The sequence below is a fragment of the Herpailurus yagouaroundi genome, unplaced genomic scaffold (genome assembly GCF_014898765.1).
Source record: "Herpailurus yagouaroundi ecotype Mexico unplaced genomic scaffold, PumYag 181, whole genome shotgun sequence".
Lineage (NCBI taxonomy): Eukaryota > Metazoa > Chordata > Mammalia > Carnivora > Felidae > Herpailurus > Herpailurus yagouaroundi.
In genome coordinates, this window is record NW_024412412.1 from 10,739,419 (window position 1) to 10,756,787 (window position 17,369).

The window sequence follows — 17,369 nt, forward strand, 5'->3', positions numbered from 1 at the left end:
CCCTCATCCATACGACTGTCTAACCATCTGTCCTCTGCTGACTTCTCCCAGATGCACTATTCCCAACTGCCTACTTGGGATCTTGATTCTCATATCTAGTAAAATTCCGAAATATTTTCCTTGGAGATTTGTCATCATCATCACGAGGATCACCATACACATAATCACACAATCAAAAACAAACAAAAGTCTGAGAATCTTTTTATGTTTAATTCTTTTATTCCCTTTAGATTCTCCATCCGATTTAAGAGAATGTCCTTCCAGCTCTACCTCCAAACTCAATCCCAAGGTAGGTCACATCTCATCCTTTCTATTATTCTGGCATTAACTGCTATGAGTAATCAGGCCACACATAGTATGAACCCATGTATATGAGGTGTCCACAAAAAAACAAATGTATAGAGACCAAAAGCAGAGTAGTGGTTGCCTGAGGTTTGGGATGGGAATGGAGATTAACTGCAGGTGGACATAATGGACCTTTGGTGGGAAGTGAGGGGGAGGGTACTCTACAACCAATTCATGATGATGGTTAAACTGTTGGGTAGTTACTAAAAGTCAACGATTTGTACACTTGAGATGAATAAACTTGATGATATATAAAATATACCTCAACAAAGCTATTGAAAAATAAATCCTTACTCTGGTCCTTTTCTCCTAAACCTGTACCTATAGAATGTATTCTCTACTCGACTGCCAGAATAAAAGTTCCATCAGTCACTCCTTGTCAGGTTTCCATTTTGTACTCCACTACAGTCTCAGTGCACTTGGCTGCTTTTGATTCATGTTTCTTGAACTAGCAAACATCATTCCTGACTTGGGCTATGCTCATATCTGTTGTTATCTTGGCTCATTGGTTGGTGTCTTCTCATTATCTAAGCGTAATATCAAAACTCAAAAGAGCTTCCTACATAGCCTAGCTAAATCGCTCCCTCACTTTATCCTAGTTTTCTTCATACCAAATATTGGTCTCCTAAATTCTTCTTTCTGTGTTTATGTTTATGTCTTTAGATTTGCTTCTTCCATCAGAATGGAAGTTCCTGGAAAGCAGGGATTCTGCTTATTGGTTCACCATGAAATTCCTAATGCTAAGATTAGTAGCTGTTATAGGTTAGGGGCTTCCATACTTCCTGACTGACCTTAGAAATGAAGCCTAATAGTGAATTCAAAAGACACCTTTAATTGTAGAAGAAAAAAGATTTAAAAAGAAATCTAAGACACAGAGCTGCACATCTTTTCCTAAATACTGTGTCATTTTTCATAACATTCATAATATAAATGGGTGTTTAAAATGTTACCCATGCCAGACTTTTTTATCCACATTCCTCATCATTATAATTTTAATACTACTACTTACCAAGCGTGGCATGTTCTAGCCTCAAACTGCTTTATAAATGATAACTGACATTAATTAATTAGTCATTATCAATTGATTTGTTGAATTAATCTCATTTCTAAAATTTCATTTTTATTAAAGATAATTAAGAAGGTGTCCAAACAGGATCTCAAGCCATATCTAATCATATCTCCTGTGCATATATTGTGTCTCAGTAAGAAATTGGAAATTCTTTTTTTCTGTATATTTCTAAATTAGTGCAGTTAAAGTGACCTTCAGCTAACACCTAATTTATTCATAGTCTCTCACTTTTCTTTCTAGATCTCAAAAATCTTAAAAATGTCCTATGATAATACATGTTCTTCTCATAGTCCAAAAAGCTCACAGGCAACCAGAATAAATTCACTATTTCACTTCCTTATCTTTCAAAGTATCTTGAATTTTTAGTTTTATTAATAATGTTTAGAAAGCATTTCTGCATTTTATCATACTATATTTTATCCTCAGATTTGGGATATCAGTAAATAACAACAACAACAAAAAAAACCCAATCCAGATTTACTTTTTATATATAATGCTACACAGAGAACTTCTAACCCCCAGCAACAAAATATCAACAAAGTATGAAAGAAGAGAACTCATCTTTTCACTAGTATTTCCAAGGTATTTAATACTTTCATGTTCTTCATTAAGAGAGATAAGGAGATACTTTAAACACTGTAAAACCCATCCTAAATATCTGTTTTATATCATTTAAGTAGTATGAACTATAGTAAAATAGTAACACTCCCCGAATGGCAGGTTAAAAGTCTCAGTATTTATGTTTGCTACCTTTATTTTTTAAAATTTTTAATGTTTATTTTTGAGAGACAGCATGAACAGGGGAGGGGCGGGGCAGAGAGAGAGAGGGGGAGACAGAATCCAAAGCAGGGTCCAGGCTCTGAGCCTTCTGCACGGAGCCTGATGCACAGCTTGAACCCATGCACCATGAGATCATGACCTGAGCGGAAGTCAGACACTTAACTGACTGAGCAACCCAGGTGCCCCTTGTGTTTGCTCTCTTATCTCTGTCAGTTATAGCAAAACTGAATAGGATTCGAACTATTCTATGGAGATCTATTGTCAACATACCAAAAATAACAAAATGTCATAAATGATGTGGCTGAGCCAACACCAAAATAGTATAAAACAATATTTTCTTACTTGTATTCCTTTAAAAAAATCTAGCTTTAAATTTAGTGTCTTATCATTTGCACATGTGGGTGACCATATTCACAGTACAATCTGAAGTCTACTTTGATGTAGGCATTCCTCCCCCCATCGTCTGCTTTTATAATCTTTTTCACTCAAATTCCAACCAAACAAAAACAAAAAAATTTACAAAGTTCATGTTAGTGTATCAAGCAATATTTCTGGTTGAAAGTAGGTTCGCTAAATACAATTTTGTGTTACCTGTTTAGAACAATTGGAAACCGACTTAGTTGAATGACTGAATATATTTTTATCTTAATTTGTTATTAAAGGGAAAAATTCCTATAAGCAGTGTTACTGCTTTTTCTCTGAATATAGCACATAATGTATATGAATAATGTGTATTCGTATCCTTTCCTATTTGGTCTCCATTTAAATCAGTTATACTCTTTATAAGGTGAACCACACAGTTTTGAATATATGGTTGTATGTTTTAGTTGCAATGTAAATTTATATATTAAGGGAGTTACTAGGGTGGAAAATTTATTATTAGTTTTACTATCACCATTTACAATAATGACAAAAGTATGTATTAGTTAGTTTCCTAGGGCTGCTATAACAAAGCAGCACAAGCTGGAGCTTTGAAAACACCACACATTTATTCTTTGACAATTCCAAAATCAAGGTTGGTGTTGGTGTCATTTGAAGACTCCGAGGGAAGATCTGTTCCATGCCTCTGTCCTAGTTTCTGGTGGTTGACAGAAGTTTTTGGTGTCCTTTGCCTTATAGATGTACCCATCCAATCTCTGCCTCCATGTTTTCATATTCAAATTTCCCGTTTCTTAAAAGAGCATCCTTCATACTGGTTTAGAGCCCAAGCCAATGCAGTTTGACTTGACTACACCTGTAAAACCCTATTTCCAGATAAGGTTACATATTGAGGTTATGGGTAGATGTGAATTTGGGGAGAGGGCACTGTTCAACCCGGTCCTCTCCACCTTCTGTCCCCCCAACCAATCCAAGTCCTTCTCATGTGCAAAATACATTTACTCAATCTCAACATCCCTAAAAGTCTTAACCCATTCAAGCATTAACTCTGAATTTAAAATCTCATTTAATATCAACTCAAAAATATTCCAAATCTTATAAAATCAGATATAAGTGAGCCTCTGCATATTGCGCATCTGAGGACAAAATTCCTTTTTGTTCAGTGATGAGCAAAACTAGAAAACCAGTTATCTGCTTCCAAGATACAGTTATGGGACAGGGATGGAATATAGATTCCCGTCCCAAAAGGGAGAAACTGAAACAAACAAACAAACAAATATATATAGGGGTTACTGGTCTAAAGCAAGCGTGTATCTCGTAAGAGCAAATTCCAATAGGTCTCTAGGCCTGAGAGTCATCTCACATGGCTTGATGCTCTGCTCTCTCAGCCCTGGGACAGCCCACAGTCCTGGCCATCCAAGGCGCCAGACTTGTCTTTTCTGGCCTCAGCATCCTTGTCTCTGGTCTCAGCATCATTCTTCATTTTGTCCCATCTCCCTCCTTTTTAGTCTAGGCCAGTAATGTAGCTATAAAATTCTCAGAAGCCTTATTATTTTTTTTCTGGGCTGTCAAGGGGATCCATACCATCAAATATGAGGATTCTCCACAGATCCCTCCTGGATAATCCCATCTCTATTCCTGGCTTCTGCAGAGAGGTTTATTGGATCCATAAGTCACATTCCTCATCTCTTTAGTGAAGATTGCCCAGATACACCCTTGGGTTTGTTTCCCAGGCCTACTGTCCTGATATACTGGGAAATTTTCAAGTCGTCAAGTGCTGATAACTTCGTGCTTTTCAGTTTCTCTCTTTCCTCTCACATTTCACCCTAAGCAGCAAAGAGAAATCAGGCTTCATCGTCTCCACACTGCTTGGATAGTTCCTCAGCTAAATATCCAAGTTTGTTACTTACATGATCTACTTTCCACCCAACAGAAGTTAATTCAGTCACATCCTCTGCTACTTTAAAGCAAAGGATCATCTTATTCCAGTGTCCAATAACATGTTTCTCATTTGTGTCTGAGACCTTACCAGAAGCACTTGAATATATTTCTGGCAGCATTCGGGTAGTGATAATACACATTCTCCTCAGATAACAGACATTTTCTCTACATCTCTTCTAACTTCTTTTTGAGACCTCACCAGAATTGCCATTAACATCAATTTTTAAAAAATTTTTTTAACAATTATTCATTTTTGAGAGAGAGCGAGCGAGCATGAGTGGGGGAGAAGCAGAGAGAGAGAGGGAGACACAGAATTCAAAGCAGGCTCCAGGCTGTGAGCTGTCAGCACAGAGACCAGCACTGGGCTCGTACTCATGAACTGTGAGATCATGACCTGAGCCAAACTCCAACACTTAACCAATTGAGCCACCCACGTGTCCCAACATTATTTCTAAAAACAATCTCTTTAAGGCTATCTCAGTATCTCTATCCTAAGCATCAAAATTCTTCCAGCCTCTACCTATTACCGATTCCAAAGCCACTTTCACATTTTCTGTATTTGTTGCAGTTCTATCCAACTGGCTAGTACCAATACCTTTATGTTTCCATGGGCCTTTATAACAAAGTCCAACAAACCAGGGGGTTTAAAACAACAGAAACGTATTCTGTTACAGTTGAGCGGCTCAAAATCCAAAATCAAGGTATCAGCAGGGTTGGTTCTATCTGAAGACTGTGAGGTAGAATCTGCTCAATGCTTCTTTTCCTAGTTTCTGGAAGCTGTCAGAAATTCTTGGTGTTCCTTGCCTTGTAGATGCATCATCCCAATCTCTGTTTATATCATGATGTTTTGTTTTCCTTCTGTGTCTCTGTGTCCAGTTTCCTGCATTTCTATGTAGGAATCCACTTTTCATAATTTGAGAATGCACTATTCAACCCAATACAGCATATTTTATGGAAACAGATAAACCCGATAAGATGATATATTCACCGAATAGCTGAAAATTTAACTGTTATGTCAACTCAATATTTGGAACTGTGTCAATGTAATTCCTTGAATTTGAAGAAACTGACAAAAAATGACATAAAATAATTTGGTGCCTCGACTTTCTATAAAACCATCATTATAATATGAATGCCTACTTTACTAACAGAAATTACTACTGATCACTAGTGACCAAACAAAAAGTTAAATATTAAAATTTAACTGGTAAACTTGAATTGATCAGTAACTTACCTTTGAATATTACAAGTTTTATCCTATTTACTTCTCATTCCCCTTCCCTAACCCACATAAGCTATTATTTAGTCCATTTTAACAACTAGGGAAATTAAAGGTCACAAAGATTTAGTTCTTGATTAATGCGGGAATGAGGAGACAGATCTGTTTAATGGCATGTTTTAGCATGCTAAACATGATTATTTTACTACAGTCTTCTTCAAGAATTTTTGCTTTGTGCTATTTCCTTTATTATTAAATCTTTCTTCTAGTCTTACATAAATTTTATCATCATAAATTCCTTTATGATTCCTTTAACTTGAAGGCAGTCTTGCATAACATCTACTGGAGAAAGGATGGTAGCTTTGGTACCATTCAACTTTCATTAACAAAATATTAATGAAGGCCATATAATGTATATGCTGATATAGAAATTTATATCTAGGCAGGATTACAATTATGGTTTTATCAAAGAAATTATTTAAGAGTCAGTCTCATATTCACTATGTATTAAAAAAGGAACCAGGCTTTGGGCAAAGAAGACTGTTCATCAGAATTGAAAGTAAGATTCATGTCATTATTAGTGTTTTCCTTGGGGCCATGGTGCTTGTAACTGCAGTGTCTTCTGTCCTTTCTTCATTATGTTCTTGGAAAATGGGAGTAAGTGGGGGAGTGGGCCCATGGTGGGGGCTCTGGAGGAGGATAAAAATAGAATTTGTGGATTTATCTACCAGTCAGAAATTTTCTTTAGTAGCTTAAAGTGACTGATGACCATGATTATTACATTAATTTTCATGACACCCTTGGGCGACAGTCTGAAGTATCATTTTCGCTATTTTTAGAGAGAGAAACGTAAGATTCTCAGATTAAATAACTTTGCACAGGGCAAACAGGTCCTGAAGCGGGAACAATGTTCCCACGACAGGACTTAAGTCGACTCTTTTGTAAAAGTACAGGAAATCTTTCACCAAAGGCAGAATTGTAGTTGCAGATGGGCCTCTTAACGTCCCGTAGGCTTCCAACGCGGTGCACAATAGACAGTCTGAACATCTGGATTCAAATCCAGTATCTACCTCGATTATTTCTTAACCAGCGCACTTTATGCAAGTTACTTAACTTCTCTGAGCCTCAATTCCTACCTAACACCTTCACTTCACTGTGTTTTTGCGACTGACTGAGCGCGTATATACCTGAAAACACTAAGCTCACAGTTTGGCACATAACAGGCGCTCCTGGAAACATCCACGTCAGTTCATTACATCCACGCATGCCTCCAGGACACAAGATTGCAAGTCACAGTTAGAAGTCTATTCCTACCTTTAATGACCCTCAGATTAAGTCTCTGAAAAACATTTATTTAACAAGCCTGTTGTTCTCAGCCTGGCATGCTTGAAGTACATTAAAAAGCACCTGTTTGGCTCTTGCAGAAAATCAGGACTGAAGAATGACTAACCTCGTAAGCCAAGCAGAGTCAGGAAATGCTACTAGCGTGTATTTCAAACTGGAATTGATGTTTGCTCCATAAAGCAGGCAGGCTACAGTGTAAGTCTCAAATATAGTAAACCGTCAACAAGATGTTAAGGGTAGAAGAAAAGCGTCATATAAATATCAGAGCACTTCTGGTGGAGAAGTTGATGCAGACCCAGAAATTTCAGCTTGAGTGGTTTTAGGCACTTTATTCCACTAAGGATTGAAAGTGTAATTATTAAACATTTGTGAAGTTTCTTCATAGAATATTAACATAATACTCTTAAACATTTCATTGTAGAAATCTAGGCTCCATTCTAGCAATCCTAAAACTTGAATGTAGGTTTGGTTTTTTTTTTTTTTTTAAGTTTTTAAAAAGTTTTTATTTATTTTGAGGGAGAGAGAAAGAGAGCTTGAATGGGAGAGGGGCACAAAGAGAGAAGGAGACAGAGAATAACAACCAGGCTGGACACTGGCATTGCGGAGCCGGACGTGGGGCTCACAACCATGACCTCAGCTAATAACAAGAGTCTGTCGCTTAACTGACTCAGCCACCCGGGGGCCCCTAGATTTGAAAATAGTTTTAAGGTAGTAATTATCAGGGGAAAATATTTTAAGTATCTTTTATCTATGAAGTATACTTTATTGACTGATCCTTCAAACTGTGCTCTTGAGTTAAAATTATAACATAGACATTAATTCGTCTCCCACAAATATTAGGTTTAATTTTACATGATGGATTTTACAACAATAAAGGCATCTTCATTTTGCATTTTTTGAATATTTGAAGCTTCTCTTAGAAATGTTTTCCTCCTTTAAAAAGTCTATCAAATGCACATGCCTATCTTTCATACAACATTTCCTTATTCTTACGTAGAGAGAAGACAATAAAATATAACTGTCACTCTTTTCGGATGTTGTTTTAGGGTTCAACAACAACAGACAGACAAAAGACATCAAAAATACCTTTGTAGCTAAGTCCAAAAGGAAATATTTTCAGGCAGGGTAGACAGGAAATACACCATGCAAATTACAGAGTGAAAATGCCTTGGTTAAGAGTGGTGCATGCATTCACGGAGCCCCCATCAAGAGCTGATTCTTGGCTTCTTGTCAGGCTTTGCCTGATCATCTAGGGGTGGTTCTCACCTCAGAGCTTATCTGCAATTTAAGTGCAATATATGTTGATTTAAAAACCATTTCAGAGCTATGATTTTTTCCAAGGAAGTTTAGTTTGTAATTAAGTCCTTGTTTCTGGGAATCAAGTTTGCATATTAAAAAATTTTTAAAAATGAGCATTAACAATTAAAACTATCATTATAGATTAATACCATTCCCAATATATTCATAGATCAAATAGATTAAATGTGTCTTAACATAAGTACGTGTCTATCACACTAAAAGCAAAAAAATAAGTATGTGAATAGAATAAATTATTTCCAAAGAATCAAAAGTTAACTACCCTTTGTTATATTTAATAGAACCTGTGAATTGCATATTTGCTTGTATTCTTGAGTTATTTACATGGGGGCCAATAACTTAAAAAAATTCTGGAAGGCATAATGCTGGTGATGACTAGGGCAGCTGTGAAGAATACAAGACTAAATCCTGTGTCAAACCTATTATATACCCAGGAGAGTCTTTGTCTGGCAAAGAAATTGAATGTAAATATGAAAACAAACGGTTGTCATATATAGTGGCAATATAATAAATCCTTTATCCATGAATTTATCTAAGCTTTTATGAACCTATTTATATTTTCAGTACTTACCACGTTTTAATATAATAAACACCATAGATTTGCTACCAGTAAAACCTTAAGGAGATCGGTTGTCCACATCTCAAAAAACATGGTTATATATTGACACACACACACACACACACACACCTTAAACACTTTCAATTGCTCTGCTGTCAGTAGATCAGCCCAAGGGTATACAGCAAAAAGCAAAAGAGAGAGCCAGAAAGAGGGGGAGGAAAGAGGGAGGGAGGGAAAAAGGGAAGTGAAGGGAAAAGGAGGAAAAGAGGGAGGGAGGACGGGACGAAAAGATAGAAAAAGAAGGAATCTAATCCAAATTTCAAAGAGTACACCTAGTGTATTGTATTTTGCTGTTATAACTTGGAGGAAAAAAAAGTCTCTTATGAGTTTATGAAGTCTATAAAAGGGACAGAATTTTTACACAAAAGCTAATAAACATGATAGAAAATAGAGGCAAAAAAAAAAAAAAGCCAAGAAAGGAAAATGAAGACGCTACTGGTAATTTGGGACAGAAAGAAAAACTATAATAACTAGAGTATCATTAGACATGCAGAAACCTTCCAACAAAGCCTGCCCTGATGCCTGAGGTGATTCACATCTCCAGGTGTGCACTGGGGTTGTGAATCCATTGAGGAAGAGAACAGAGAGCCGTGCTTCAAACCAGTGAATTGAGACTTTTCATAAGAAGGCAGGACAAGGTTCGACTGTTCTTGAATGTGCTGATCCTGCAGAATTCTAGAAGACAGAACATCTGGTAAATGGGAATTTTATCATTCTAGAGTATCCACATGTGTCCCATATTTACTCATTACTGCAAAGACAGTAGCTTTTGTTTGACTAACTGGCTTACCTTTAGTAAAAAATCATTTCAGAACCCTGAGCATGCCTAGGAACCGAAGAAGCAGGAAAGGACTCCGCTGCCAGGCAACTATGGAAGTAACCGGAAGAAGCAAGGATGTTGTTGGAAGTACATTTGCTGTCCTCTTGCTCTCCGATTACTTCAGTCATTTCTTTGGTTTAGTTTGTGAAGGAGGGTCTTATTTAGAAGTTTTACTATTACTTCAGAAAATGTTTTGGGATAAACCATTTCATTGTCTGTGACTCCCATTCTTGAATTTATCTAAGTTAATGTTTTGATTCTGGCTTATACGTGTATTCTAGTCAAAGCAAAATATTAATGAAAATTTGAATATTGATTCTAAAATGTCTTCTATTGGAGCCATCATTCCTCCTTGGTGTCACTACCACAGTCAGAAGACAGCATTATGGTGATTAATGGAGCTTCGTAATGCCTCCCTCCCTGTGGTATCTGGAAATTAGTCATTCCTTACCACCCGCCCCCCCAGCTTGAGGGACACTCTGATATATGATGACGTAAACACTTATCATATTGTTTCATCATGACTCTCTGTGCCTCAGAAAAACCTAACAAGTGAGCTCTGTTAAGTAGCCTCTGAACTGTTCATCCTTAAATTCCAAGCAAAAAAGCATAAAACGTGACAGAGCTTTCTGGATTTTAGCGTTTTTGTTTTTCCTTCAAGTAGGTTCAAGGAGAGCGATCAATTTTTATTAATGTTATTATGTATTAAATGTAAAAATAGGATATCAGAAATTAGTTTATTCAACCTGCTGAGACTTTAAATCTGTTTGTTTGGAAAAGAAATTTATATCTAGTGTTTTCTAGACACTGCTTCATTTTTAAACCCTTACGAGTTCGTACATCTTAAATTCCGAAATTTGAAAACCCCATTGTGTAGCACAGAGCATTTAAAAGGATTAAAAATGTACTTTTTGCCACTAAATGCAACTTGGTAGACATTAATTTTTCAGTTTTTCCCACTACTAACCCTTTTGTCAGGTATTAGGACAGAAAAGCCTTGTTTCTTAGTCTAGCATTTTCCACATTAGTATCAAACTAATCATCCACATAGACAAACGAGTGATTAATTTTTTGCAAATAAATTATTTGCTAAGATCCTTTTTATAAACTGTTAGTTTAAACCAAGATCAACTATTAGTATTGCAATAGGTGATAGTTTTCAAGAGTTCAATAAGCAAAATTTCAGTCTGTCGGCTTTACAATTTCTTTTTTTTTTAATTTTTTTTTCAACGTTTATTTATTTTTGGGACAGAGAGAGACAGAGCATGAACGGGGAAGGGGCAGAGAGAGAGGGAGACACAGAATGGGAAGCAGGCTCCAGGCTCTGAGCCATCAGCCCAGAGCCCGACGCGGGGCTCGAACTCACGGACCGCGAGATCGTGACCTGGCTGAAGTCGGACGCCTAACCGACTGCGCCACCCAGGCGTCCCTCGGCTTTACAATTTCAACAAGATATAATTTATCAAAATCTTCTAAGATTCCTATAAACACTTATATCCACATATTCCTATTTCCCTTACCTCCAACCTTACATAGAAGTGAAATGGAACTTCTTTACTTACTAAAGATCAGCTCTTTATGGGGGGGGGGGGTATTTTATTTAAAACAGTTTAAATTTGCATAAAGGAAATGGTAAAAAATTGAAGCACCTAATCACTTCTCTTTTTCACCTTAAAAATGTAATTGCATCGGTAGTTCTTTTGTTTCACTGGGGTTTGTTTCTTTGGTTCTTCACTTATTTTCTGTTGGGGCATTTTCTATTTCAGGGAAGGGGTGATTACAAATTAATTCTGATAGGAATTTTGGCTGAGAAGTCTAAATTACACTATGGTGTAGAGCCATAAACATTTCTCCGGACTTCCATAAGAAGATGGCTTCACTTTGTTACAACAGCGTCCAAAAGAAAATGTGTCAGATTATGAGAAGTTGAAAAAGGCACTGAAAACATGGCATAGTTAAAGAGCTAATGTGGGCAGTGCTACTGATTAAGTATTTGAAGTGTACTTGGTGTTTATCTTTTCATGCTAACTTCATATGCAGCCACCGTAATAGGGCCATTTAGTGCCATCATGACTTTTCTTTTGATCCAGATGTCATATAAATTCAATTAATTTCAACAGTATCTAGGTCTTCAAAGACCATATGCTATCTCTGGGGAATGTCTGTGCAATCTACTTGCCAGCTGTGAAACCAGAGCTATGAACCAGCAATTTTCCGATTCACAGTTACAGCATTTATGGTCTAATACCACCATCCACATGAAGGAAGAACACAGACCTGCTTCACTCAATGTTTGGTGGAAGGATGTAGGCTGTGCAATAATCTGAATGATCTTACATTAGGCTTGCTTCATTGTGCCCTACCATCCCTAAGGTGCTTTGCCCCAGTGTATTTTGTGTGAGAAATTAGAAGAATGCATCACAAAGTAAGTACATGTCTCCTTTTAAATGATTTATTGTGTTAATGTAACATAAATAACTTCTCTCTACAATGCATATCCCTTATTAGAGAATCCAAATATCTTTCCTGTTGCAAAATACCCAATTTGTATCTGAAATGGTTAATTTTATGTGTCAACTGGGTTAAGAGATGTCCAGATGGCTAGTCAGACATTATGTCTGGATCTGTCTGTGAGGGAATTTCTGAAAGGGATTAGTATTTGCTTCAGTAGACTGGGAGATGGCCACTCATAGTGGTGAGGGAAACTCTCTCACTCAGTCTGCTGATGGCCCCAATAGAACAAAAGATGAAAGAAGGACCGATTCCCTCTCTCTTCTTGAACTAGAGCGTCTATCTTCTCCTGCCCTCAGGCATCAGTGATCCTGGATGACAGGCCGTTGGACCCAGACTGAAATATACTATGAGTTTTCTGGTTCCTCAGCTTGCTGACAACAGACTGTGGGCTTCTCATCCTCTGCAGCCCTGTGAGCCAATTCCTGTGACAAATATCTTCACCTATGTATATATATCCTACTGTGTTTTTTCCCCCTCTAATACAATATCTAAGCAAAGTTGAAGATGTCCTAGAACATTCACACTTGATGGATTTATTGTCAAGGGGAAGAAAAGTGGCTGGAGAGGACTGTGTAGGTGCATTGGTGTTAAAGCAGGTGGTATGCGTATTCAGATCATAAAATGTAATCTAAGAGAAAACAAAGGTGAACAAAGGGCTGACCCAAACATTACTCAGTGTATCCTGTTTAGCACTTCCATTTTCTTGTGCAGTTTACTTTTTCCTTTATTTTTCCTATTGACTATGTCCTATTTAATGGAAAATCCAATTTTCACCCTCTCTCATTTTAGAAAGACTACATTCAATTCACTTTCCTCCAGCCTTGGACTGAATGAAATCCCCACTCTGAATCTAGCAGTTGTTAAAGGTGCACTAAGCCATCTAATGTATCTCATAAGGATTTTTAAGTACAAGAAGTTTTGGAATTGAAATAAAGGTAGCATCCACCTGATTTACCCATGGATGGTGGTTCCACTGGCAGTTTCCATTTTGTTTAGTGGTTCAGTGGTGTTACGGTTTGGTGTAAGTTGTGTTTTTACTACTTGTGGTTTTCTGCATTTTCAGTTTATATATTTACATATCTATATTAGACATACAGGTATATTTTAATTCAAAGAAGATCAGACTGATACAGTGGTGTCTTTCTCATTGGTGTCAGATTTTTCTTTAAAGAATAATTAGATAAAAGGTCACGTCGGGCAAATTCTTTATGAAAAGTAAAGATTTCCGATGCCGAAGTGTAGTGAGCATGTTAAGCCCTTGTCAAGGAATATATCATTTCTATTTAGCTCTTCCTAGATAAAGTGACTGTATTGAGTCTTCAGTGAACTCTGTTATTCTGGAGTAAAGGAGAAATGACTCAGAGGAAATACGTGAAGGGCATCTTGAAAAAGGGAATTGTAACTGCAACTTTTCAAACCTTTGCAAATTATAGTATTCTTCTCTAGCTGGAATTCTGCCTTCTGTTCAAATTAAGTCGAAGGTGATTAGTAACCCTTACATTAGAAACTCTTCCCGTGATGACACTGTTAGCTTTGAGAGAAAATTAAGTTAGGAAAAAGTTTAGTTTGATAAAACACAGTTGCAGAATTATAAGTCAGTGTCTGTATCGCTTTATTACTTGGAAAATGACTGGAAGGAAGCAGTATCCTAGCAGTGTTTCCATTCAGGTTTTTCATACTGGAAATGTTAATTCATTTATAAAAACTAGAGACATAGAACTATTACAAATCTTGATTTCAGCTCAGGTTCCCCTAAAAATAGAAAAGCTGCCAGCGTGCCTATTTCTGATCCAAATGCGGAAAACCACAGTGCCATTTCTCAAAGGTAACAACCCCGCCATTGCTCTGCCTGAGGACTTTATTAGATTTAATACTGAGAGCTCACAGTCAGCTACTGCCAGTGAATCCCTTGAAAGCTGGAAACTTGGATTATCTTTTGTCTACATTTCTATTACACAGACTGTTGTTAACCTTCCATTCCCAACTTGAACCTACTTAATGGTGCTGCCAACCAGCAGCTGTACCTCTGAGGGCCTCCAGCAAAATAAAAGCTGTATTTCACATCTTAGGTGTAGTGTAGATTTCCAAGAAGAAAAGTAACCTGATCTTTTAACATTCTGTTTGTACTTGCAAAGTATAGCACATTTGCAATATGATATTCCTTCTGGGAGATCACCATGTGGATTATTCTGCAACTTTCACAGGTGATTGAAGTATTTCAAATTAGAGTCTTGAAATAAAGGAGCTCATGGCCAGGAGCATTATCACTTAACAGAGTGGAAAATGAGGTTTACTAGTTACTAAATCAATAGAAATAACAGGATTTGTATGAATAACTTAGGGGCTCTTTATTGAAGCTTTTGTTTTCTTCATTCTTTTCCTTGCTTACTCCTAATTTAAAACATAGCAAGTATGGCTTCAACTTCACTCTTCATTATACAATGTCAATATTCTTGGTTTTTTATACATGACACATACACACAACACTGCTCCAGGTGTACATAAGGGCATCGTAATTGATGCTTACATGTTAAACTAAAATACGTGCCTATTAGTTTTCTCATTTAGACACAGGTAAATGTGAAGGGAATAGTTCTCAACGTAAGAGAAAATCAGAATGTCCTCTCTGGATGAAAGTCATTTAACAGTTCTTTACTGTGCATCCCAGGGCTACATGCTCTTATTAAATATCTAAGCCAATACTTCATTATTGTTTCGTTTTACTTTTTTAAGGTTTATTTATTCTTGACAGACAGAGAGACAGAGACAGAAACAGACACAGAATCTGAAGCAGGCTCCAGGTTCTGAGCTGTCAGCACAGAGCCCGACGCTGGGCTTGAACTCACAAACTGCAAGATCATGATCTGAGCCAAATTCAGACGCTTAACTGACTGAACCACCCAGGCACCCCAGGCCAGTACTTAGTCATTATTAAAATTCTGATTAGTTACCACAAAATATTCTTGCATTGAAGCAAGAGTTTTGTTGTATAGAATTCAATGTTCTTATTCAACATCTAGAGATCATGATTAAGGAAATCCTCTACTCAGGATATATACTTAACATGAAAGAAACAGAAAAACAAAAAGAAAAATGATTACTCCCCATAACTTCTTAATGTCCTCAAACTTCTGAAATTTTTTTGTAGTGGCATTCCAGCTTACAAGTAGCTTTCCAATGAATAGGATAATTCTTGGCTTTAATGTCATATTATCCCAAGCAAAAACTCAGGGAAGGCTACACATGCATAAGTTAACCTGACCCGTAATTCACAGCCTTGACACTAGCTTCAGAAGGAAAACTCAGTATACACCCAAACCCTACCAGTCAAATCTGTGGAATGGTGACTAATGCTTTGCAAAATACAGAAATACTAACCGTTCTTTTTATTTTTTTTTCTAGTATAGTTAACATACAGTGTTATGTTACTTTCAGGTGTACAATGTAGTGACTCAACAATTCTATACATTACTCAGCGTTCATCACCTTAAATATACTCTTATCCCCTTCACCTATTCCATTCCTTTCCCGATCCACTCCTCTCTGGTGATCATTAGTTGGTTCTCTGTAGTTAAGAGCATGTTTCTTGGTTTATCTCTTTTTTTCTGTTCATTTGTTTCTTCAGTATTACGTATTAGTGAAATCATATGGTGATTTTTTTCTTTTTTCGCTTAGGATTATACCCTCTAGAACCATCCATGTTATTGCTGGTAAGATTTCATTCTTTTTTATGGCTAATATTTCATTGTATACATACACCACATATTCTTTTCTAATTTTTTAAATGTTTATTTTTGAGAGAGACAGACTGTGAGCAGTGGAGGGGCAGAGAGAAAGGGAGACACAGAATCTGAAGGAGGCTCCAGGCTCTCAGCTGTCAGCACAGAGCCTGATGCAGGGCTCGAACTCACAAACCATGAGATCATGACCTGAGCTGTAGTAAGACACTGAACCAACTGAGCCACTCAGGCCCCCCATACACCACACATTGTTTATCCATTAATCTATGAAAGGACACTTGGATTGCTTCCACAGTTTGGCTGTTGTAAACGCTGCAGTAAACACAGGAGTGCGTGTCTTTTCAAATTAGTGTTTTCATATTCTCTGGGTAAATACCCAGTAGTATAATTCCCAGAGTGTACAGAACTCTATGTTTAATTTTTGAGAAACCCTCATACTGTTTTCTACAGTGGCCACACCTGTTTTCACTACCACCAACAGTGTACAATGGTTCCTTTTTTTCCACATCCTTGTCAACACTTGTCTCTTGTGTTTTTCATTTTAGCCATTCTGACATGTGTGAGATGATATCTGTTGTGGATTAGATTTGCATTTCCCTGATGACGAGTGATGTTGAGCACCTTTTCATGTGTCAGTTGACCATGTGTACGTCTTCTTTGAAGAAATGTCTGTTCATGTCCTCTGGCCGTTTCTTAAACTGGATATTTGGGTGTTTTGGTGTTGAGTTGTATAACCTCTGTAAGTATTTTGCATACTAACTGTTTATCAGATATGTCATTTGCAAATATCTTCTCCCATTCTGTAGGCTGTGTTTTAGTTTTGTAGACTGTTTCCTTTGCTGTGCAGAAACTTTCTATTTTGATGTAGCCCCAATAGTTTATTTTTGCTTTTGTTTCCCTTGCCTCAGGACACATATTTAAAAAGTGACTGCCGATATCAGAGACAGGACTGCCTCTGCTCTCTTCTCGGATTTTTACGGTTTCATGTCTCACATTTAGGTCTTTAGTCCATTTTTGAGTTTATTGTGTATGGTATGAGAATTTTGTACACTTTCATTCTTTTGCATATAGCTGTCTAGTTTTCCCAATATTATTTGCTGAAAACAATGTCTTTTTCCCATTGCTTATTTTTGCCTCCTTCATCAGAGATTGACCATGTAATTGTGGGTTTTTTTCTGGGTTCTCTTTTCTGCTCTACTGATCTATGTGTTTCTTTCTGAGCCAGTACCATACTGTTTTGATAACTAAAGCTTTGTATTACCTTGATTCCTGACATTATGATA

The 17,369-nt window shown here is 37.0% G+C and overlaps 1 long non-coding RNA gene across 2 annotated transcripts in view; it reads right to left on the reverse strand.

Annotated features, from left to right (window-relative positions):
* LOC121039646 (uncharacterized) overlaps positions 1-17,369 on the reverse strand; it is a 103,837-nt gene that overhangs the window by 5,771 nt on the left and 80,697 nt on the right. Inside the window, exon 3 of one of the 2 annotated variants that reach the window (XR_005794900.1) lies at positions 8,163-8,354. The exons of the other annotated variant lie outside the window; for it this stretch is intronic. This is a non-coding gene — a long non-coding RNA (uncharacterized LOC121039646). The remainder of the gene's footprint in view (positions 1-8,162; positions 8,355-17,369) is intronic. 2 annotated transcript variants of the gene reach the window in all.